At 49.6% G+C, this 23,451-nt stretch overlaps 1 protein-coding gene across 3 annotated transcripts in view; it reads left to right on the forward strand.

The window, feature by feature from the left end:
- LOC140729208 (lysine-specific demethylase 6B-like) overlaps window positions 1–23,451 on the forward strand; it is a 264,889-nt gene that overhangs the window by 88,264 nt on the left and 153,174 nt on the right. The window contains exon 1 of one of the 3 annotated variants that reach the window (XM_073048719.1): window positions 14,621–14,637. The exons of the other annotated variants lie outside the window; for them this stretch is intronic. The gene's annotated coding sequence lies outside the window, so the exon portion shown is untranslated. Of the gene's footprint in view, window positions 1–14,620; window positions 14,638–23,451 lie in introns of those variants that run through there. 3 annotated transcript variants of the gene reach the window in all.

Genomic DNA, 23,451 nt, shown 5'->3' on the forward strand with positions numbered 1-23,451 from the left:
CTGAAACACCCGGACTGTCACCAATCTGCAAATCTCAGGCTCCAATAGTTCCAGAATCACATTCAGGATGGAAAACAAACACAAAAGACATAAAAGAAGTGAAATATATGGTTCAATGATCTATCTAGAGGATGTCAACAGAAGGAGTGTTGCAGCAGGCACCATCTTGACTGGAACGTGACCGGAATGTCAAGGCGAGGATGCATTGCTGAGCATGCCCTTTTTAGGGCATTGGTCAGACTACGTTTGGAATATTGCAAGCAACTTTGGGCCCCGTGTCTAGGGAAGGACATGCTGGAGAGAGTCCAGAAGAGCTTCATAGGAATGAAAGGTTGAGCATTCGAGGAGGTTTTGCTGTCGCCTGCAGTCAGTGAAATTCAGAAAAATGGGGCGGAGGGGGTTGGGGGGAGAAATCTCATCGAAACCTACCGGATACTGAAAGGCCTCCGCAGAGCGAATGGGTGTGGGAACAGTGTCTTCATCAGTGGGAGAGTCCAAGGTCTGAGCGTACAGCCTCAGAATAAAGGGATGTCTCTTTAGAACTGCAATGAGGAGGAATTTCTTCAGCCCGAGGCCAGTGATTCTGGGAAATTAACTGTCCACAGAGGGTTGTGCAGGCCAAGCCATTGAGTATACTTAAGGCAGAGTTTGATGGGTTCTCAGTTGGCAAACGGGGGTTAGGATTACAGGCAGAAGACCGGGTGATGGCATTGATGAAATTAGCCATGTTGGAAGGCAGAACAGACCTGATAGGCGAAATGGCTTAATTCAGTTCCTCAGATTCTGTACTATCCTTCTGTACCTCGACTTCTGAAGTGTCTGTCCAAATGTCTCCTAAACATCTGATTTCACCAGGTCCTCTGGGTTCCAGCTATAAAACTTCCCTCTTCAGACCCTCTTTAAATCTCCATCCCATTTTAAACCTAGGTCCCCCTTGTTTTTGATACTCTTACCCGGGGGGAAATACTCAGACTCTCAGAATCAGGCAGATTGATACCACTGACAAATGTCAGCAGTACAGTACCAGACATTAAAAGAAAATTACTACATGCTACAAATAAATAAATAAGTCCTACAAAAGAGGAATGTTGAGATGGTGTCTGTGGGTCCATGGATCATTCTGAAATCTGAAGTTGTTCCTAAAATGTTGAGTGGAGCTCCTCAGGCTTCTGTACCTCTTCTGTTTGCTATCCATCACGCACCCAGGGCATGAGCTCACACCCTTTTCTCATTGTTAGCATCAAGGAGGAGCTTTTTCATGTATGTATGTATATATATATATATGTGTGTGTGTGTGTGTGTGTGTGTGTGTGTGTGTGTGTGTGTGTGTGTGTGTGTGTGTGTGTGTGTGTGTGTGTGTGTGTGTGTGTGTGTGTGTGTGTGTGTGTATATCTATATATATATATCTATATATATATCTATCTATATAGATATATATATAGGCCCTTCCGGCCCAAAGATAATTTTATGTATGTTGTATTAATAATTGTTTTTGGCCTTAAGGGCCTGTTGATATGCTGTATCTCTAAGCAAAAAAATAAAAAATAGAAGTGTGACAATACTGAACCGATTACCGCTTCAGGCCGTCTGGTGACTAGCCCTGAGCTAATAGAAATGATAGAAGAGAGTAAAGGGGCTGAACAGCCTCCAGCTGTTTTAGGGATGTGACATGAATGCCCAATTCTGGGCATTGGGCAACGGTATGGGGAAATGTGGAGAAATATTCTGGGTCTTGCTCATTGTTTCCCGGACATTCGTGTACAACTGGCCCTCTTGGTTATTCCAAAGAGGAACCTTGTGTGTCTTGTGGCTCAAGGTCGGCACAGCCAGTAGATACCCTGGGGAGGGAAATTCCATGTGACTTCCCTTTTCCCTCAGCTCCATTGCCGGAGTGTGCTCTCCTGCTAAGAGGAGGCAGTGGGCTCTCCCTCTGTAACCAGGCAGTGAGGCGCATCGTAACGCACCGCCGTGGCCCAGGATTGCTGGGTGTGGCGTGGGGTGTGGTACCCTCTGGTTTAAGAGGGAGGGAGCCGTCGGCGGCCTTCAGCCGTGTCGTCCAGACCACAAAATGTCACAACGTGCTGAGTAGGCTTTGCAGAGTGTTTTGAAATGTGCAAGAAAGAGCGAGCTCTTGCCATCTGCACCACAACTGCACTGACTGTGGGTCAGCTGCTGTCTGTTTAGTATCACAATTACAAGGATGTCCTCTCACCCACCCCCCTCACCCCACAGCAGCTGGAATCTTGGTTCAAGCTGTGCCCTGCTGCAGATCAGAATCAAGTTTATGTTTGCATAGTACAGCACAGTAAAGGCTCGTTGGACCGCAACACTGTGTCTACTCAAAGATCAACCTAACCCTTCCCTCCCACACAGCCCATAACCCTCATTTTTTTTCTTTCATCCATTACCTAAGAGTCTCTTAAATTTCCCAAATGTGTAAATCAAACTTGATGGTATCAACTTCTGGCTCAGAAAAGTGATGGAAGAAACTGTCCTGAAACTTTTGAGTGTGTGCCTTCAGGCTCCCGTCTCTCCTCCCTGATGGTAGCAATGAGGAGAGGGCATGTCCTGGGTGGTGGAGTCTTCGATGCTGGGGAGGCTAGTGCCCACGATGGAGCTCCTCCCATCTCCCCACCAGACAGTGACGCAGCCAGTTAGAATGCTCTCCATGGTACATCTGTAGAAATTTGTCTTTTGGTGACAAACCAAATCTCCTCAAACTCCTAATGAATTATAGCCACTGTCATGCCTTCTTTGTAATTGCATTGATATATTGTGCCCAGGATAGATCCTCAGAGATGTTGACACTCAAGAACTTGAAACTGCTCACCGTTCCCTTTTCTGATCCTTCACTGACGACCGGTGTGTGTTCCCTTCCTGAAGTCCGCAGTCACTGCCTCGGTCTTACTGACAATGAGTACGAGGTTGTTGCAACACCACTCAATCAGCTGATCTACCTGTACGCCTCCTCATCACCAGTGAAACTTTGCCAACGAGTCGTCACCAGATTTACAGATGCCATTTGAGCTGTACCTAGCCACACAGTCGTGGGTGTCGCAAACATAGAGCGGTGGTCTAAGCACACACCCCGGAGGTGTGCCAGTGCTGATTGTCAGCCAGATGGAGATGGTTATTTCTCATCTGCACAGACTGTGGTCTACCGGTGAGGAAGTGGAGGCTCCGGTTGCAGGGGGGAGGTACAGAGACCCAGGTTTTGGAGCTTGTTGATTAGAACTGAGGGTGTGATTTGTCTTCAATGCTGAGCTGTAATCAGTAAACAGCAGCCTGACGTAGGTATCTCTATTGTCCTGGTGATCCAAGGCCAAGTGGAGAGACATTAAGATCGCATCCACTGTAGAACTATTGTGGTGGTAGGCAATTTGCAGCGAGTCCAGGTCCTTGGGTAGGAGTTGATTCTGACCATAACCAATCTCTCAGAGCACTTCATCGCTGGACTGTAGTCACTGAGATAACTCGGCCTGCTCTTCTCGAGCTCTGGCATGATTGTCACCTTTATGAAGCAGCTGGAAACCTCACATGTCCCTGAACCCTCCTGCTAGCTGGCTGCCGCAGGTTTTCAGTGTCCTACCATCAGGGCTCTGACTCCTTGTGAGGTTTCACCCTCCTGGAAGATGTTCTGACTTCTGCTTCCAAGACCACAAGGTCACCAGATGCTGCAGGGATTTGCATAGATGTGGTTTTGTTTTCCCTTTCGAAATGTGGATAGAAGACGTTGAGCTCGTCTGGGAGTGAACCATCACAGCCATTCGTGGTGTTAGGTTTCACTTTGTAGGAAGTTATGGCCTGCAAACCCTGCCACCCAATTCCATCTCTAACCTCAATCAGTATTGTTTTCTCACTCTAAGATAGCCCAGGAAAGCCCTGTGAAGGTCTGGATTCCGGTCTTGAATGCCACAGAGCGAACACTCAGCAGACCGCGAATCTCCTGGTTCAGCCATGGCATTTTAGTTTGGATATATCTGGTATGTTCTCGAAGACACACACTCATCCACACAGGTATCGATGAAGTTGGTGACAACTGTGGCATATTCTTTCAGATTCAGATTAGTCCCTAAGTGTTGTCCAGTCCACTGAATCGAAGCACCCCTCCACCTCCCTTGTCCATACCTTCTTGTCGTCTTTAGTCTCTGCCTATCCACTGGGAGTGGAAGTACAACCAGACGATTGGACTTTCCAAAGTGTGGGCGTGAGATGGCACCTAAGTGTTCTAGATGGTGGTGTAACGGTGGTCAAGCGTATTGGGCCCTTTGGTTCCACAGGGGATACGTTGGTGCTAGTTGTTCAGGGACTTCTTCAAGCTGGCCTGGTTGAAATCCCCCATAATGACAGTGAGTGCGCCATTTTGTGCCCGCTGACTACATTGCTCAGTTCTTCCGGAGCCTGCCTGATGTTGGCCTGAGGTACACCGCCACCAGGATGATGGCGGAAGATCCCTCTGCAGATAAAATGGATGACGTTAGACTGCTAGATGAAATGGGACGGGTGAGCAGGACAGTCAGAACCGCAATGTTTGTGCACCGCAATAAGTTAATCATAAAGCCTACCTTACCTCCACTGACTTCAAAAGACAGAGCTGCTCTGTGTTTGCGGAGAATAGTGAAGCCGTCAGGTTGCAGCGCTGCGTCAGTGTGAGCCATGTTTCCGTAAAGCCGAATACGCAGCAGTCCATGATGTTCTTCTGGTATAGCAATCTTGCTTGGAGGTCTTCAGTTTGATTCGCCAGCAGGATAGTCAGTGGTGGGGGCCTCAATTGTATCTGTAGACTGGTGCGCCGTTCCCCACATCTGTTTTCTCAAAGGGCAACTGCACGCGACCTGAGTCTGCAGTCCGGGATTTTGAGTGTCAATAGATATTTTAAAGGTCTTAAAATGATGGTGCTTGCTGCAGTGCCCATGGCTGTTTCTGTGGACTTCAGCTGAGTCACCCTAAGTGGGAATATTTGACGATTCCCGTCAGAGCTGCGCACAGTCACCACCTATCAGTGCCATCTTAATCCAGCACATCAGTGCACTGAGCCAGTGCAAGGGAAAGCAATAACAGGACGCAGAATAAAGTGTTACAGTTACAGAGAAAGTGCAGTGTAGGCAGACAATAAAGTTCAAAGTCATAACAAAACAGCTTGTGAGGTCACAAAGTCACCTTTAGCATGCTATTCTCATAACAGCAGGATCGAAGCTGTCCTTAAGCCTGGTGGTGCATGCTTTCAAACATTTGTATCTTCTGCCCAGTGGGAGGGGGGAGAAGAGAGAATGACTGACATGGGAGGGATTTTTTTATTAAGTCGGCTGCTTAATGTGGCAAAAAGTGTGGACAGAGTCCACGGAGGGGAGGCTGGTTTCCAAGCTGTGTCCATAACTCTGCAGTTTCTTGTGATCTCGGGCGGACCAGTTGCCGTACGAATTGAATGTTTTCTATGGTGGAGAGATTTTTGCCAGATCACCTACATTTCCTGAGGAAGTAGAAGCATCGGTGAGCTTCCTTGGCTGTAATGTGAATATGTTTGGGCCAAGATGGGGTATTGGTGATGTTCATACCTTGGAACCTGAAGCTCTCAATCACCTTCACCTCAGCACCACTGATACAAAGAGGAGGACGTACCCCATCTTGCTTCCTGAGATCAGTGGCCAGCTCTTCCAATCTGCTGACATTGAGATAAAGGTGGTCATTGTGACCCTGTGTCAGGCCGCAAAGGGAGAACGAGGCCAGTTATAAGCCCTGGATTAAAGCTGAGGGAGCTTTGCTCGTCTGAGTCACAACTGCCTTGGGATAATTTCATCTGTGAGTTACAGAGTGAGGAAAAGGAGCCACTGGGAGAGGGGTGGAACACGGGAGAATAAGAGAGGATCACATAAGTGCATTTGCGAAGAAAGCACAGCAGCACCTCTACTTTCTCCAGGGTTTGTGGAGATTCATCATGACACCTAAAATTTTGAGAAACTTCTGTAGATGTGTAGTGGAGGGTATATTGACTGGTTGCATCACAGCCCGGTCTGGAAACACCAATGCTCTCGAACAGAAAACCCTACAGAAAGTAAAAAGTAATGGATACGGTCCGGTCTCGGGTAAAGCCCTCCTCATCACTGAGTGTAAGAAAGCAGCATCCATCATCACGGACTCCCACCACACAGGACGTGCTCTCTTCTTGCTACTGCCATCAGGAGCCTCAGGCCCCGCCACCAGGTTCAGGAACAGTTATTACCCCTCAACCATCAGGCTCTTGAACCACTCTACTTCACTTGCCCCATCATTGAACTGTTCCCACAACCTATGGGACTCCCTCTTAATGACTCTTCATCTCACATTCTTGACTTTTTTTCCCTTCTATTTGCACAGTTTGTTGTCTTCTGCACTCTGGCTGAACAGGCTGGTTGGGCAGCCTTTCACTGATTATTATTCCAAAGATTTATTGAGGACGCCCACAAGAAAATGAATCCCAGGGTTGTATAAGTTGACGTACACGTACTTTGAACAAAATGATGAGGCAGATAGAAAGGATGGAAGTTTGCAAGCTTTTCCCCTGCTTTGTGTGAGACTACAACTAGAGGTCATAGATGTAGGGTGTAGCTATCCATGGGAAAACTGAGGGGGAGAGTGTGGAACAAGCGGAAATGGTGGATGCAGATTCAATTGTAACATCGAAGAGGAGTTTGATAGGTACATGGATGAGAGTTGTTTGGACGGCTATAGTCCAGGTGTGGGTAGATGTGATAGGTAGAAAACCAAGCTAGAATAGACAAGATGGGAGGAATGGCCTATTTCTGTGCTGAGGCGCTCTGTGACACCATGATTCTAAGTTAATGATGTGAAGCAAACACTGAGGAAGGTCGGCAGAAGGATTTTTGCTCTGGCAGTGATGGGCAGTTTTGATGGGGCTCTATACATCTCAGATTGATAAGGAGAGTTCCACTGTGAAAGGGGGCATGGGAGGGGGTTGGAGAGGCAGGCTGGGTGCACACTGCCCCTGCCCCTTGAGTAGGCAGCCTGCTCCCGTTTCTTAGCAACATGGGCAAAACGGTAACGTGGAGGTTGATGCATTGCTATTACAGCTCAGGAGTTCAGTTCCAGCGTCCTCTGAACGTCCTCCCCATGGAAAGCGTGGGGTTCCCTCATCTGCTCCAGTTTCCTCCCACAGTCCAAAGGAGGTCAATTGGTCGTTGCAAATTGTCCCGCAATTAGGCTCGGGTTAAGTCAGGGTCGTCCGGGTTGCTGGACGTTGCGGCTCAAGAGGGCCTTTTCTGTGCTGTATCTCGAAATAAGTAAAAATAAGCAATATAAACGCTGAGTGAACTCACTAAGTCAGACAGCATCTGTGGGGAGGAGGAGGGAATAGACAGTTGACATTCCAGGCTGGGAATGCCCCGGTAATGGGTCTTGGTCTGAAATATCAACTATTTATTCCCCTCTGTCAGTGTCGCCTCACCTGCGGAGAAAGGATTTTGTGTAACACACACAAAATGCTGGTGGAATGCTGCAGGCCAGGCAGCATCTATAGGGAGAAGTACAGTCGACATTTCAGGCCAAGACCCTTCGTCAGGATTTTGTGTGTCCTGCACGAGATCTGCAGAGCCACATGTGTCCCCTTTCCACCCCTCTCTGACCCTCGCAGGGGAAGCGATGTAAAGCCTGTTCTTGCACTCTGGTCTATGCACAGTTCAGCCAATTATTTCACAATCTTTCCGCCTTCCTTCTCAGTCCTGAAGAAAGGTCTCAGCCTGAAACATTGACTTTTTATTCATTTCCATAGATGCTGCCTGGCCTGCTGAGTTCCTCCAGCATTTTCTATGTGTTGCTTTAAATTTCCAGCATCTGCAGACTTCCCCGTGTTTACCACTGCCTAGCTAATCCAGTTATTTTGCATTTTTTAGTTATTTATAGAGTTTTTATGTTTTAGGAATGTACTGCTGCCACAAAACAATAAATTTCACAATCTACAAGTCAGCAATAACCTGATCCTGATACAATTCTGAATACCAGCTCAGTATCCTCACACCCCTTATCCATCCATCATTAAAATATTCAAAGCCTCCCTTCGAGAAGAGGCTTTCTGAAAAGTTTTCCCTCATTAACTGGGTGACTTATTAAATGTCAGCTCTATGCGGTAAACTGGTGACTTATCTCTGATACAACTTGGGCAAAGTATCGCCAGAGATGCTGAGGCCCCCAGGAAAATTAATTGGCTGCAGTGTTTTAGATAATTAAATTATCTGATTTTCACACCAACTCCCTTCGTTAATTGGTGTGGTGTGAACAGATCAGATGGTATTTAACAAGCCTGCCGGTGTGATTGTTATCTCTGCTGAGATCTCTCAGCAGGCTGCAGAAGTTCTAATTGCAACGTCTCGGGCGAAGGGGAAGTTTGGGGGAGCTGGAGGGGAGTGCACAGTGGACATTACAATCCAACATTACATTACAACGAGACCTGGGTGTCATTGTACACCAGTCATTGAAGGTGGGCATGCAGGTACAGCAGGCGGTGAAAAAGGCAAATGGTATGTTGGCATTCATAGCAAAAGGATTTGAGTACAGGAGCAGGGAGGTTCTACTGTAGTTGTACAAGGCCTTGGTGAGACCACACCTAGAATATTGTGTGCAGTTTTGGTCCCCTAATCTGAGGAAAGACATTCTTGCCATAGAGGGAGTACAGAGAAGGTTCACCAGATTGATTCCTGGGATGGCAGGACTTTCATATGAAGAAAGACTGGATCGACTAGGCTTATACTCACTGGAATTTAGAAGATTGAGGGGGGATCTTATTGAAACGTATAAAATTCTAAAGGGATTGGACAGGCTAGATGCAGGAAGATTGTTTCCGATGTTGGGGAAGTCCAGAACGAGGGGTCACAGTTTAAGGGTAAGGGGGAAGCCTTTTAGGACCGAGATGAGGAAAAACTTCTTCACACAGAGAGTGGTGAATCTGTGGAATTCTCGGCCACAGGAAACAGTTGAGGCTGGTTCATTGGCTATATTTAAGAGGAAGTTAGATATGGAGAAAGCAGGTACAGGGTTCTGAGTTGGATGATCAGTCATGATCATACTGAATGGCGGTGCAGGCTCGAAGGGCCGAATGGCCTACTCCTGCACCTATTTTCTATGTTTCTATCTACAGAAGCATGGACCATCCGCAGGTTCCTTTACAACGGGAACACGAGAGATCCTGCAGATGCTAGAAACCCTTGAGCACCTCACACAAAGTGGCCGTAAGACCGGGTAGTGCCTACGGAAAAGAGTGAACGGTCACGTTGCGGGCCGAGACCCTCCATCGGGACTGGAGAGAAAAGGTGGGAAGTCAGAGTAAGAAGGTGGGGGAGGGGGAAGGAAAAGCACCGGGTAGTGGGTGATGGGTGAAGCCAGGAGAGGGGGAGGAGCGAAGTACAGATTTGAAAAGTCGATTGGTGAAAGAGATAAAGGGCTGGAGAAAGGGGAATCTGATACGAAAGTGCAGAAAACCATGGAAGGAGGGGAAGGGGGAGGAGATGGGCAGGAAAGGAAATAAGATGAGAGATGGGAATGGGGAAAGGTGAGGGGGGTAATTACATGAAAAGTGAAAAACCAATGTTCATGCCATCAGCTCGTAGGCTACCCAGACGGAATATAAAGTGTTGTTCCTCCAACCTCAGAGAAGGCCTTGGACTGACATGTCGGAATGGGAATGGCCAATCAACTTGCCAACTCGTTACTTCACCCCTCCCCCCTCCTGGTTTCTCTTATCACCTACCACCTTGCACTTACTCCTCTCTTCCCCCCCCCCCCCCCCCACCTTCTCACTCTTCTTCCGGTCCTGATGAAGGGTCTCGGCCCGAGACCTCGACTCTTTACTCTTTTCCATAGACGCTGCCTGGCCTGCTGAGTTCCTCCAGCATTTTGTGCGAGTTGCTTTGGATTTCCAGCATCTGCAGATTTTCTCCTGTTTGTAATGAGATACAGGAGCAGAATTAGGCCATTTGGTTCCCCCATTTCACCATGACTGATCCATTTTCCCTCTTGGCCCGAATCTCCTGCCTTCTCTCCGTATTCGCTTCGTGTCCTGACTAATCAAGAATCTTATCAACTTTTGCCTTAAATATACCCAATGGCTCGCCCTCCACAGCCTCCTGTGGCAACGAATTTCACAAATTCACCACTCTCTGGCTAAAGAAATTTCTCCTTGTCACCATTCTAAAAGGACATGCCTCTCTTCCGAGGCTGTGTCCTCTGGTCCTAGACGCCCCAGAAATACCCTGTCCACATCCACTCTATCCAGGCCTTTCGACATTCAATAGATTTCAATCATTCTTCTGAATTCCAGTGAGTACAGGCCCAGAGCCATCAAACACTCCTCATATGATAGCCCTTTCAATCCTGGAATTATTTTCATGAACCTTCTTTGATCCCTCTCCAACGTCAGTGCATCCTTTCAAAGATAAGGGGCTCAAAACTGCTCACAATACTCCAGGTGAGGCCTCACCAGTGCCTTATAAAGTCTCAACATTACATCCTTGCTTTTACGTTCTAGCCCTCTCAAAATGAATGCTTAACATCACATTTGCCTTCCTCACCACCGACTCAATGCTGGAGGGCTTCAGCAAGTCAGGCAGCATCCATGGAGGTGAATAAACGGTCGAAGTTTCAGGTTGTGACCCTTCTTCGGGACTGGAATGGAAGGAGGCAGGGGACGGGTACAGGTGGCAGGTGATAGGTGAGACCAGGTGAGTGGGCAGGTGGGTGGGTGGGGAAGAACGGATGCAGTGAGACATTGGGAGGTGATAGGTGAGGGGGAAGGTGGATGGGGAGAGGCTTTGGGATGAGATGCTGAGGTGAGAGTTGGTGAGTGGAAGAGGTTAAAGAACAATCAGTGGTGTGTAAGGTCACATGTGAGAGAACAACTGCCCCGAGGGCTGAGGCAGGTGCTCGACTGCAGAAAGAATTGTTTCAGATTGTTTGGGCACCTCGGTGGGGAGGGGGGTAAACTGCAGCCTCTCCTTATTTGTCTTGCTGCCACACACAGGCTCCTCACCCCCCACCCTCTGCTCTCCCAGGGGAAGGAGCATCAGCCATTGTGGGAAAGGCTGTTCAGCACCCTGTCTCATCAAGAACCCACTGATACTGAATCCGCTTGATTCCTACTGACGCCCCCAGATTCTTCCCCTCACCCACACATCAGGGGGGTAATTTTCTTCCCCGCACGCGGGATGTGGGAAAAAACTGCAGCACGTGGGGGAGACCAGTGTGGTCTCTGGGAGAACCCTGGGCCTGACTGTTCAGTGGTCCTCTCGGGAACTCACCGGATCCATGTGCTTGACAGCTAGTCAGGTCCTTCAGGAGTAGAGCTGAGCTATGGGATAGAGAGGCGGGGAGGCAGACAGGCAGAGAATGGGACAGAGACAGACAAGAAGAGGGCACTGGTTTACAGAGAGAGGGGCAAGATTTGAAAAGTGGCCCAAGGGACAACTTTGCCACACAGATTTGGGAATGGAATGAGCTGCCAGAGGAAGAGGTAGAGGCGGATCCAATTACAGAGACATTTGGACAGGTAAAAAGGACTGGACGTTTAGAGGAATTTAGGCCAAACACAGGCCGGGAGACCAGCTGAGGAAGGCATCTAGGCTGGCATGAAGGAGTTGGGCCGAGTGGCCTGTTTCCCGGCTGTATGACTCCACAAGCCTGTAGGCTGGCTGCTCCCATGTCGAGACGACTGGGCAGGCGGCCAACAGCAATGGGATTGGTTCTTTTTTTTTGCTACAGAGCTTCCTCTAAGTAAAAGTGGAGTTTATTGTCGCGTGCACAAGTACATGTATGCACAGGTGCAAAGAGCAGCTGCATTGCAGGCCCAGAGCTCGAGGCAGAGGGCTCCCGGCATGTTGAGTCCTTTGTAGTGTGTTTGTCTTGTATGTTTGACGTAGCCCCATATCTCTGTGTGTTATTGGCATGTCCTCAGTGCTCATTGGTTACCGTAAGACACAGGAGCAGAATTAGGCCATTTGGCCCATCGAGTCTGCTCCACCATCCCATCATGGCTGATTTATTATCCCCCTCGACCCTATTCTCCCCATAACCTTTGATGCCCTGACCAGCCAAGAACCTGTCAACCTCCTCTTTAAATAGACCCAGTGAATTCCACAGATTCACTGACCTGTGGCTAAAGAAATTCCGCCTCATCTGTGTTCTAAATAGATGTCCCTCTATTCTGAGGCTGTGATGTCTGATCCTAGACTCACTGTATAGGAGGATATGTCCTCTCCCCATCCACTCTATCTGGGCCTTTCAGTATTTGATAAGTTCCAATGAGATTTCCTCTCACTCTTCTAAACTCCAGCGAGTACAGGCCCAGAGCCGTCAAACACTCCTCCATGTGTTAACCCTTTCATTTCTGGGCCCAGAGCCGTCAAACACTCCTCCGTGTGTTAACCCTTTCATTTCTGGGCCCAGAGCCGTCAAACACTCCTCCGTGTGTTAACCCTTTCATTTCTGGGCCCAGAGCCGTCAAACACTCCTCCGTGTGTTAACCCTTTCATTTCTGGGCCCAGAGCCGTCAAACACTCCTCCGTGTGTTAACCCTTTCATTTCTGGGCCCAGAGCCGTCAAACACTCCTCCGTGTGTTAACCCTTTCATTTCTGGGCCCAGAGCCGTCAAACACTCCTCCGTGTGTTAACCCTTTCATTTCTGGGCCCAGAGCCATCAAATGCTCCTCATACACGTGCCTGATCTCTGAAGTTTTGCATGAACTGTGACCCGATGGGTTTGGGGAGCTGGGCTGCAGCAGCTCGAGTTTGTTATTCCCTGACGCCGTCCATCGCTGAGGGCTACAATGTGCCCCTGGATGCCCGAGGGCAAAGCGCAGCCTCTCCAGGCAGCTGGCTGCATCTGCATGGGAACATTCACTTGCCCAGAGCACATGATTCAGGTGCCACCATCGCTGGGCTGTTCGATGGGGAGCCGTGACGACCCAAGGGGCACCAACCTGAACGGATCACTGACAAGCGCAGAGCAGAAGCTTGCGGCCACTTTGCGTGCGGCCCAGCCACAAGGAGAGAGACAGAACCCCCCATCACGTGTTCGGCAACGCTTTCTGCCGAGCAGTGATCCACTGGGCAGGAAGGTCGGACAGCTCTTTCATCGGGTGTGTTATAAACACAGGATTCTGCAGACCCTGGAAATCTTGAGTGACACACACAAAATGCTGGAGGAACTCAACAGGTCAAGCAGCGTCTATGGAGGGGAATTAGAATGACGCTTGGGGAATATCCTTGAAGATGCCCATACCATAAGACAGTAAGACCATTCAGCCCATCGAGATCGCAGTAGCACAGCAGATCTTTAACACAAGAACTTCGGCAGATGCTGGAAATCTTATACTCGGTGAAATGCTACTCCACTGTAAAGCCTCTTCAAGTGAAGCCTACCCTCAGGAAGTTGATATCCTCTCTTCGACGGGAGTTCAGTGTGCTCCCTCTGCCATCTCTGCTGTCCTCCGACTCTTTGGCCATGTATTCACCCAGGCTAGCTACCACAGATCACCTGCCGGCCTGCACAGCTCCCCCTCCCCAGACCTTACTTGGCTTCTGCCCCCTTCTTTTCCTGTCCTGAGGTAGGATCCCGGCCTAGCATGTTGACTAACAGCAGACTGAAGTTGCTGCCTGACCTGCTTTCTTCTAAGATTTTGTGTGAGTCAAGCCTAATTATCACTGCCACCTGTCATGAAATTTGTTGTTTTGAGGTGGCAAAACAGTGAGGGCATAACAATCGCTGTGTCTCTGGACCGCGGGACGAAACCCACGCAGTTACGGGCAGCGGCGGGTTTAGTCCCAATGCACCACTTAGTAGTCTCGGTTTACTTGGGTACGGCGAAGAGCTCTTCTTGCATATGGTTCGTACAGAGCAAATCATTGCACGGTGCGTTGTGTAATGCAGAATGCAGAGTAGAGTGTAACAGTTACAGAGAAAGTGCAGTGCAGGTCAACAATAAGGGGCAAGATCATAGCGGGGTAGATCGTGATGTCAGGGTTATCTTACGGTGAGAACGGTCTGTTCAATTGTCTGATAACAGTGGGATAGAAGCTGTCCTTGAGGCCAGTGGAAAGTGCTATCAGCTTTTTTTGTACCTTCTGCTCGTTGGGAGAGGAGGGTGTCCGGCCGGGGTGGGTGGGCTCTTTCAATAGATTGGCCACTTTACTGAGGGAGCGAGAAATGTGAGACAGATGGAGGGGAAGCTGGTTTACATGATGAGCAGAGCTGTGTCCACTGGGAACAGTATGAAAGACAATGTATCTCGGTTCATGCGACATTACGAACGCAACCCCAGTTCTAATCCATTTGCAGTGTAGTTAGACGGTCCTGCGCCGACTTTGCCCGACAACTGGGAAGAGACTGCACTGCTGTTGTGTGGACTGTCCCTTTAAGAGGTCTGGATTTGGTATTCCGAAGCCGGAGCTGTGTCGGATTTGCACGGGAATTACAGGCAGCTGAGCTGCGCTGGATTGGGGTTGCCTGGCAACGGGCAGGAGCCGGTGGACTGTTTGTGTCGGATAGGGTGTCGGGTGCTGTCCCCGATTCACCGTAACCCGCCACTCCCTCGCCCCCGCCCGGGCACCCTCCCCACCTAGCCGGCGACGGGGTTCCTCTGCAGCACTTGTACCGAGGTAGGCGGAGTTTGAACAAGGCCACCTGGGGACGTGCTGACAAACGCGTCTGCAGCCGGCTCTCGCAGTCTCTGTATTGCAGTGTGTGTATGTGTACTGCAGTGTATTGGTGTGTGTATGCATATATGTTGTATATCTCTGTGTGTGTATCACTGTGGATCGGTGTGTGTTTTGGTGTCTGTGTGTACACACACACACACACACACTCTGTTTATGTTTGCCTGGACTTCTTCCTCAGTAGCTCCCTGTCCCTCTCCAATCTCCCCACTCCCTCCCCCCCACACCCTCTCCTGCTCTCCCCCCACCCTGTCCCACCATCCCTCCCCCTCACCCCACTCGCCCCTCCCCCTTCCTCCTCCCTCGCCCCTTCCTCCTCCCCCTCTCTTCCCCCCCCTCCTCCCCCTCTCTTCCCCCCCCTCCTCCCTCTCTCAAACTGTATTCCCAGCACCCTGCTGGGATGACCCAGTGAATGGATGGGAGCATTTCCCTTCTCCCCTGCTCTCTCCCTTGCACCCACCCAGCGCCTCCCATCCGCTCTACTGGGACGTCAGACCCAGCCCTCAGTTCAACTCCCATACATCCCTTGCTTCCTCCCCCTCCAGCCTCCTTAACTTTTTATAGCAGCATCGTCTCTATACTGGGGTTGAACCCACAACCCTCCTGATTCAACACCGACACTGATGAAGGGGTGGGGGGGAGAGAGAGCGAGGTTGGGTGGTGGTCCGAATTACTCCCCACTACCAAGAACTCAGTGGTTCCCAGAGAGAGTTTTGAACTCAGCAGAGAGCAGACAAGGGGGGGGGGGGGGGGGGGGGATGGGAGGGTGAGGGGAAGGGGAAGGAGGCAAGTGGAGTGAATTGTCTCAAAGGTTTAAGATGGGCATGTGGCTACCTGATCCACTGCTCCACAGAACAACATCTCCCAACCATTTGAAAACTCCTCCCTTCTCCGAGACAGATCCTTTTAATAGCTCTGCGGTAACTATGTTTAGCCGAGAGAGGGGGATGAGAGAGAAGCCGCAGGGATTTTTTTTAGCCAACCATCATTCTAATTCCAATCCTCCTGCCACAGATATGTTTAAATTTAACAATCTGACAGTTATTTACAAGGAGATTTTTTTTATTCCTCCCAGTGAGCAGTAGACAGTTGGGCATTTATAGACGGCCAATTTTCCAGCCTTCAACGCATGTGCAATTTAACCACCAACAGAGAGGCCACAGTTAGGAGGGAGTCCAGGGTCAACAGCAACCCCAGCTTTATATAGCCCCCCTCCAACAAAAACAACATAGAGGCACTTCCCAGGAACGTGGGTGCCAAGCCAAATGAGAGATGAATGCAGGCGGCTGAAGCGTATTGGGAAGGCATAAAGATTTGCAGATGCCGGGAATCCTGAACTGAGCTGGAAAATGTTTGGAGAGACAGAGTTGAAGGTTCAGTCGGTTGTATCGGAAACAGAGTCCGGTTTATTATCACTGACGTTTATTGGGAAGTTAGTTGTATGGCAGCAGTGGTACAGAGCGAGGCGTAGAATTACTATTCGGTTAAAAAATAAATACATTTTGCAAACGAGGAATAGTGAGGTAGTGTTCATGGACCGTTCAGAAATCTGATGGTTTGGGGGGGTAGGGGGGAAGAAGCTGTTCCTAAAATGTTGAGCGTGGGTCTTCAGGCTCCATGTTATAACCTCAGGAAAAATGGCTGGGCTTGCTTAGCGCTTGAGTGCAAGGGTTTATCAGGTGTGTCAAAAATCAAAATTACAAAAAAATTAGGAAAAATAGTAAAAAGAAAACTGCCAATATTTACAAAAAAAAAATCTACCAGAAAGCACAATAATGGCTCCATACTATTTTTGTCCAGAGTGAACTGTTGGCAGCCCTGAGCACTCTCCCCTACGGAGGACAATCTGCTCCTTTTGCTTACACTTGGACCTTCAGTTACTCACAAAGTTAATTTAAGACTACACATCAATTACAATATGATTCGCCCCACAATGCAGTTACAATCATATTGCAAAATAAACAGAGGCAACTACCTTAAGTGCAGTGTACAAACAAGATGAGGAAGAATTTCTTCAGCCAGAGGGTGGTGAATCTGTGGAACTTGTTACCACAGGCAGCTGTGGAGGCCAAGTCATTGGGTGTATTTAAGGCAGAGGTTGATAGATCCTTGATTGGCCAGGGCATGCAGGGATACAGGGAGTAGGCAGGGGACTGGGACTGAGAGGGAAATGGATCAGCCATGATGAAATGGTGGGACAGACCCAATGGGCCAAATGGCCTAATTCTGCTCCTATGTCTTAAGGTCTTATAGTGAAACAACACATACAAATTTACACATCCCAGTTACTAAAGAAGTGGAATATTCTGCCATGTAGAGTGGGAGAGGCACCAGAAAGTCAAACTGAGCGCACCAGATAAGTTTAGGACCCATGATGAGAATACACTGGGGGAAGACATTGAAATGCAACAATGACAGCAGAATAACAAGGTGTGTGTGTGTGTGTGTGTTTGTGTGTGCGTGCAAGGAGCGTGTTCTCTGTCACACCTCTATGCTATGTGATAACTGTGGGATGCTAAAACAAATTAGTTCTGGTTGGGCACCATCTGCACTGAAGTGGAGTTAGCTCTGTGGGTATAAGGTGCTCCAACGGTACTGGCCAGCTCTATCACAAGCAGGAAAGGTAGGTTATCTGAAATTGAGCAAGTGACAAGACCTTGTTTCAAAGGAGAGTTGAGGTAGATTGTCAGCAGCTGAAAGTGCGGACACATTGGGGGAGGTGGGTTGGGCGGGTCAGGAGGTTCCCGAGACATGGGGGGGGCGGGTGCTCTTAATGAGAGGAGAGGGAGGGCCATCCCTCCCCACACTTCACCTTGAACTCACCTGGTTTACTGGGATGTTCACTGTGTAATACTGGGATCTGGAAACCCTGCTGGATTGTTGAGTTGGCTGTGGGAAGATCATCCTGCCTTCTCTGCTAACCGTAGGACCAGGACCAGGGCCATGGCCGCACCCCTCTCTGACCAGAGCAGAACCGTCCAGATGCATAAAGTAATGAGAGACTGGGAATGCCAGAAACACACAGTAGGTCAGGCAGCATAAAAGAAGAGAGGAACGGGAATTAAAGTTGCAGATTTGTGAGCTCCTGTTCAAAGGTTTGCCCATTTGAAACATTAACTCTGTTTTTTCTTTGTGGATGCAACCAAAGTACGTTCAGTGAATTTATCAAAGATCCCAAAGTTTTTAAAATACTCTACATTAAAGTGTCAACAGAACAGAAAGTGCTGGGAACAGGCAGCATCCACAGAGAGAGAAACAGTTGCCATTACAAAGGGCATAGTTTTAAGGTGCTTGGAAATGGGTACGGAGGGAATGTCACAAAGAGAGTGGTGGGTGCGTGGAATGCACTGCTGACAGTGGTGGTGGAAGTGGATACGATAGGGTCTTTTAAGAGTCTCTTAGATAGGTACATGAAGCTTAGAAAAATAGAGGGCTATGTGGTAGGGAAATTCTAGGCAGTCTCTAGAGTAGGCTTTATGGTCGGCATAACATTGTGGGCCGAAGGGCCTGTAATGTGCTGTAAATTTCTATGTTCGGGTCAGAAAGACTCATCAGAACACCACCAACTGTTCAACGTGACGTAGTCCCTCAGCTTCTCTCTCCATAGGCGCTGTCTAGCTTGCTGAATGCTTTGGCCATGACCTGGTTTTATTTCAGATTTCTGGCATCTCTGGGTTTTTATTTTCTTGATGTGTGTGGTGTAAGGGGCGATCTGAATGGAGCTGGCGGAGACGCGGGGAGGAATTAAATGGGATATTTAGGATTTGTGTGAGTGGGCGATCGATGGCTGGCTCGGGACGTAATGGACATAGTGACTAAATGAAGCAGCCATTTTCACAACATGTGTCCTTTGCACCATTTATTTATTTTATAACTTTATTTTTGTCTTGTGCTATACTGCTACTGCAGAACAACCAGTTTCACAACATATGAGTCGTATGGCACAGACACTGCAGCAGAAAAGCAGGCTCTTTGGTCCATTTTGTCGATCTGATCCGCCTAGTGCCATCGACCTGCACCAGGACCACAGCCCTCCGAACCTCTCTCATCCATGTACTTATCCAAACTTCTCTTAGATGTTAAAATGGAATCCACATCCATCGCTTCCTCTGGCAGCTCGTTCCACACTCCCACCACCCTCTGAGTGAAGAAATTCCCTTAAACATTTCACCTTTCACCCTTAACCTATAACCTCTAGTTGTAGCTCCACCCAACCTCCATGGAAAAAGCCTGCTCATACACCCCTCATAATTTTGTATGCCTCCATAAAACCTCCCCTCATTCTCCTACTCTCCACGAAGTAAAGTCCTCACCTATTCAACCTTTCCCTATAACTCGGGTCCCGGCAACATCCTTGTAAATTTTCACTGTTTTATTGATATTTTACCGGTAGGGAGATGATGATAAACCTGGTTCTGATTCTGAATGTCCAGGTAGTCTGTTTCTCAGTGAGCTTGGTTAGAGGATTAATCTGAAACCAGCACACCACCACTAGATCCTCGGCAGTTCCAGATCTCTTACTTCAGATCAATCGGCAGATGAGCTAGAAGCCAGCTCCCCAACTCTGCAGCCCTCCCTCGGTATCAGACTGCACGTGGTTGCCTGAAAGTTTGGGCTGAGGAAAGGGGAACAAGGGTAGACACAACCCAGTCTATCCAAACCTCTCTGCTGTTCACCAGGATCAGGGCTGCTCAGCTATCTCACTGCTCTTGTGCTACCTCATCCTCACCTCCCTGGATTCCCAGCGTCCAACAGCGCAAGACCAGGCCTTTCAGCCCATCAAAGCTGGAGTCGGGTTTAATAGCAGCAGTGTATATTGTGAAATCCGGGCAGGTGGGGCTCGTCGGCTCAGTTAGGAGAAGGGAAACTGATCTCAAATCTCCGCTGCCTTGCAGCGATTCCCACTCACGGGGAAGGCTTCAGGAGTAAACCCCGGGGGAAAACTCTGGAGCTGGAGTCCCTAAGGCAGTCCTAGGTTGAGTTTGACATTGGCCGGCATCTCCTGTGAACTCTGCTGGTGTCAAACTGTATCAGTTCCTTTAGATTTATCGGATGTGTGGGGGGGGGTGGGGGCAACAGCTTTCTCTCTATATTGTACTGCCCAGGCTTTTCATATCTAGACAGCTAGGATGCAACATCCATGATTGACCCTGACCGACAGAGGCCTCTCAGTGTTATGAGATTAGTTGTTCTGTAACTCTGTGTGTGTGTGTGTGTATATATAAACATTACATTAAAAATAAATTCAATAAGTAGTGCAAAAAGAAAAAACAATAGTGAGTTATGTTCCATGGATTCATTGTCCATTCAGAAATCTGACAGCTGAAGCTGTTCCTGAATCATTGAGAGTGTGCCTTCAGGCTTCTGTACCTCCTCCCTGATGGTAACAATGAGAAGAGAGCATCAACCCTAAGTAATCCTGCATCATATCCCTTTTTCGTTCACACCTACCCCCAGATTCTGCCCACACACTAGGGGCAGGTCAACACACTGATCCCAGGGGAACAGAATGCACAAACGAGAGGTGTGAAAACTTCTTCCTCAGTAGCTCCTTGTCCCTCTCGAATCTCCCCACCCTCTCACTCTCTCCCCCACCCCCTCACCCACACACCCCCCACCCCTTCTCCCGCACTCCCCCCCACCCCTTCTCCCGCACTCCCCCCACCCCTTCTCCCGCACTCCCCCCACTCCCTCTCCTGCTGTCTCTCCACCCCCTCTCCCCTCATCCCACTCACCCCTCCCCCCTTCCAATCCCCCATCGGCCCTTCTGCCACCCCTCTCACCACTTCCTCCCCCTCTCGCCCCTTCCACCGCCCCTGCTCTCCCCTTCCACCCTGGAGGTTGGGATTGAACCCTGTTCTCTGGAGCTCTATGGGGCAGTGACTCTATCCACTACACCATCTGTGCCAATGAGTAATATCCTGAGATCTCTGCTTGATATGAACTTGTAGTAGTCGAATCAATAGGTGATTCGAATAGAATAGATGCAATAGAGCTGATAATCCTCGGTAAAGGAATAACAAATTTTAATTTATTTCTGAAAGATAAGTAATTGCTACAACTCTGAGGGATTGACTTTGTACGTGAGCCAATTTAGCAGGGTAATTGGTATTTTGGTTCGGTGTTTTTGAATATAAAGCCTTGACTGAACTGCTGTCCAGATTTGACAGCACTGAGTACAGTGTCCGGTTGCCTTATTTATCTTGGAAAGATTTACTGGCTTTAAATGGATGCAGTAAATATCAACGAGGTTGCTTCCTGCATTAAGAGGGAGTTCCTCAGGCAGAGATTGATAGTATGCAAACATCAAGTGTCGCTCGTACAGTGCTGTCCCCCGCTGTTGTGAAAGAGAGGCCTCTGGCCTCATTGCCATTACAATGTCCCATTCAGTCAGACTTCCCTGCACTGCTTGTCCTCGGTGGAACAGTTTCTTTTGACTACAGATCCATCGGGTAGTGTTCAACACGGAACATCCCGTGGGAGAAGGACACAATGGTTCCTGTGGGGCAGTCTGTCCAGACCTGGTAGAATGTCCCATAGGCACCTCACTGAGCTGGCAGTGAAAGGGACTCTCCACATCGGAGACTTCTGGTGGCGGTCGGATTCTCACTCCAGACGCACGTGGTCCGCAGGACGGCTATAATCAGGATGAGACGATTACCCGCCATCTGTGGTCAAATGCAAATGTAAATAAATTGCAATAAATAATGAGATATTGAGATAAAGAGTCCTTAAAGTGAGATCAGTGGTTGTGGGAACATCTCAATGGATGGGCAAGTGAATGTAACAACCCACTTTTATTCAAAAGCCTGATGGTTGAGGGGTAGTAGCTGTTCTAGAACCCGGTGGTGCAAGTCCTGAGGCTCCTGTACCTTCTACCTGATGGCAGCAGCAAGAAGAGCAGGGCCTGGGTGGTGAGTGTCCCTGGTGACCGATGCTGCTTTCCTACGACAGCGTTTCATGTCGCTGTGCTCAGTGGGGGAGGTTTATCCGTGTTGTACTGGGCCGAATCCACTACCTTTTGTAGGATTTTCTGTCAAAAGTCCCACCAACACTTTGAGTGTGTTCCTCAACATTTCCAGCATCCACAGATCTTTTGTGCAAAGTCTAGCGTTGAAGTTGCAGAGCGAGTGCCGACAAATAAAATGCTGCGGCAAGGTGGACGGGGGAGGTTAAGTCTTCATGAGGGGGTGGGTAACAAGAGTGTTGGTGGTGTCCATTGGCACAGTGGGTAGAGCCACTGCCTCCAGGGCCAGGGCCAGGGGTTCGATCCTGAGCTCCGGTGGGGGGAGGGGAGTATGCATATTCTCCCTGTGACCCTGTGGCTTTCCCCTGGGTTCCTCCCACTTCCCAATGACGTGCAGGGTAGGTCAGTTAATCGGCCACTGTAAATTGCCCCCTGAATCTGGGTGAGTTCATGGGAATGTGGGGAGAATCTTTGATGCCAGCTGCCTGAGGCCATGCCCCCCCCCCCGAAGAAGCCAATACTGCGAGACACATGTCCACTACTGTGTAGATTTAAAATCACCGGTTTTCATAAACTCCGGAGAGCGAAGGTCCAACATCCAGCCTGTTCAGGCTTTCCTCAGCATCACCAGAAATTGACCTGGTCTCTGTGGAGCTGGGCTGGAAGGTCAAATACCACCTACAACCGCTCTCGCAAATGAGCTGGCAGGGAACGAGGCAAACGAGGGAGGGGGGAGGTGGCTGAGATAATGAACAGTGCAAGGGAGACCCCAGATCATTCACTGCCCAGACCTTCTCTTCCCCCCAGCACCGTCCCATGGCCCATTGTCCCCTCTTATCAGATTCCTTCTTCAGCCCTTTCCCACCTCTCACCTATCACCTCCCAGTGTCTCACTTCATCCCCCCCAACACCCACCTTCCCCCTCACCCAGTCTCACCCATCACCTCCCAATGTCTCACCTCCCCCCACCCACCCACCTTCCCCCTCACCCAGTCTCACCCATCACCTCCCAGTGTCTCACTTCATCCCCCCCAACACCCACCTTCCCCCTCACCCAGTCTCACCCATCACCTCCCAGTGTCTCACCTCCCCCCACCCATCCACCTTCCCCCTCACCCAGTCTCACCCATCACCTCCCAGTGTCTCACTTCATCCCCCCCAACACCCACCTTCCCCCTCACCCAGTCTCACCCATCACCTCCCAGTGTCTCACTTCATCCCCCCCAACACCCACCTTCCCCCTCACCCAGTCTCACCCATCACCTCCCAGTGTCTCACTTCATCCCCCCCAACACCCACCTTCCCCCTCACCCAGTCTCACCCATCACCTCCCAGTGTCTCACTTCATCCCCCCCAACACCCACCTTCCCCCTCACCCAGTCTCACCCATCACCTCCCAGTGTCTCACTTCATCCCCCCCAACACCCACCTTCCCCCTCACCCAGTCTCACCCATCACCTCCCAGTGTCTCACTTCATCCCCCCCAACACCCACCTTCCCCCTCACCCAGTCTCACCCATCACCTCCCAGTGTCTCACTTCATCCCCCCCAACACCCACCTTCCCCCTCACCCAGTCTCACCCATCACCTCCCAGTGTCTCACTTCATCCCCCCCAACACCCACCTTCCCCCTCACCCAGTCTCACCCATCACCTCCCAGTGTCTCACTTCATCCCCCCCAACACCCACCTTCCCCCTCACCCAGTCTCACCCATCACCTCCCAGTGTCTCACTTCATCCCCCCCAACACCCACCTTCCCCCTCACCCAGTCTCACCCATCACCTCCCAG

The sequence above is a fragment of the Hemitrygon akajei genome, chromosome 6 (genome assembly GCF_048418815.1).
Source record: "Hemitrygon akajei chromosome 6, sHemAka1.3, whole genome shotgun sequence".
NCBI lineage: Eukaryota > Metazoa > Chordata > Chondrichthyes > Myliobatiformes > Dasyatidae > Hemitrygon > Hemitrygon akajei.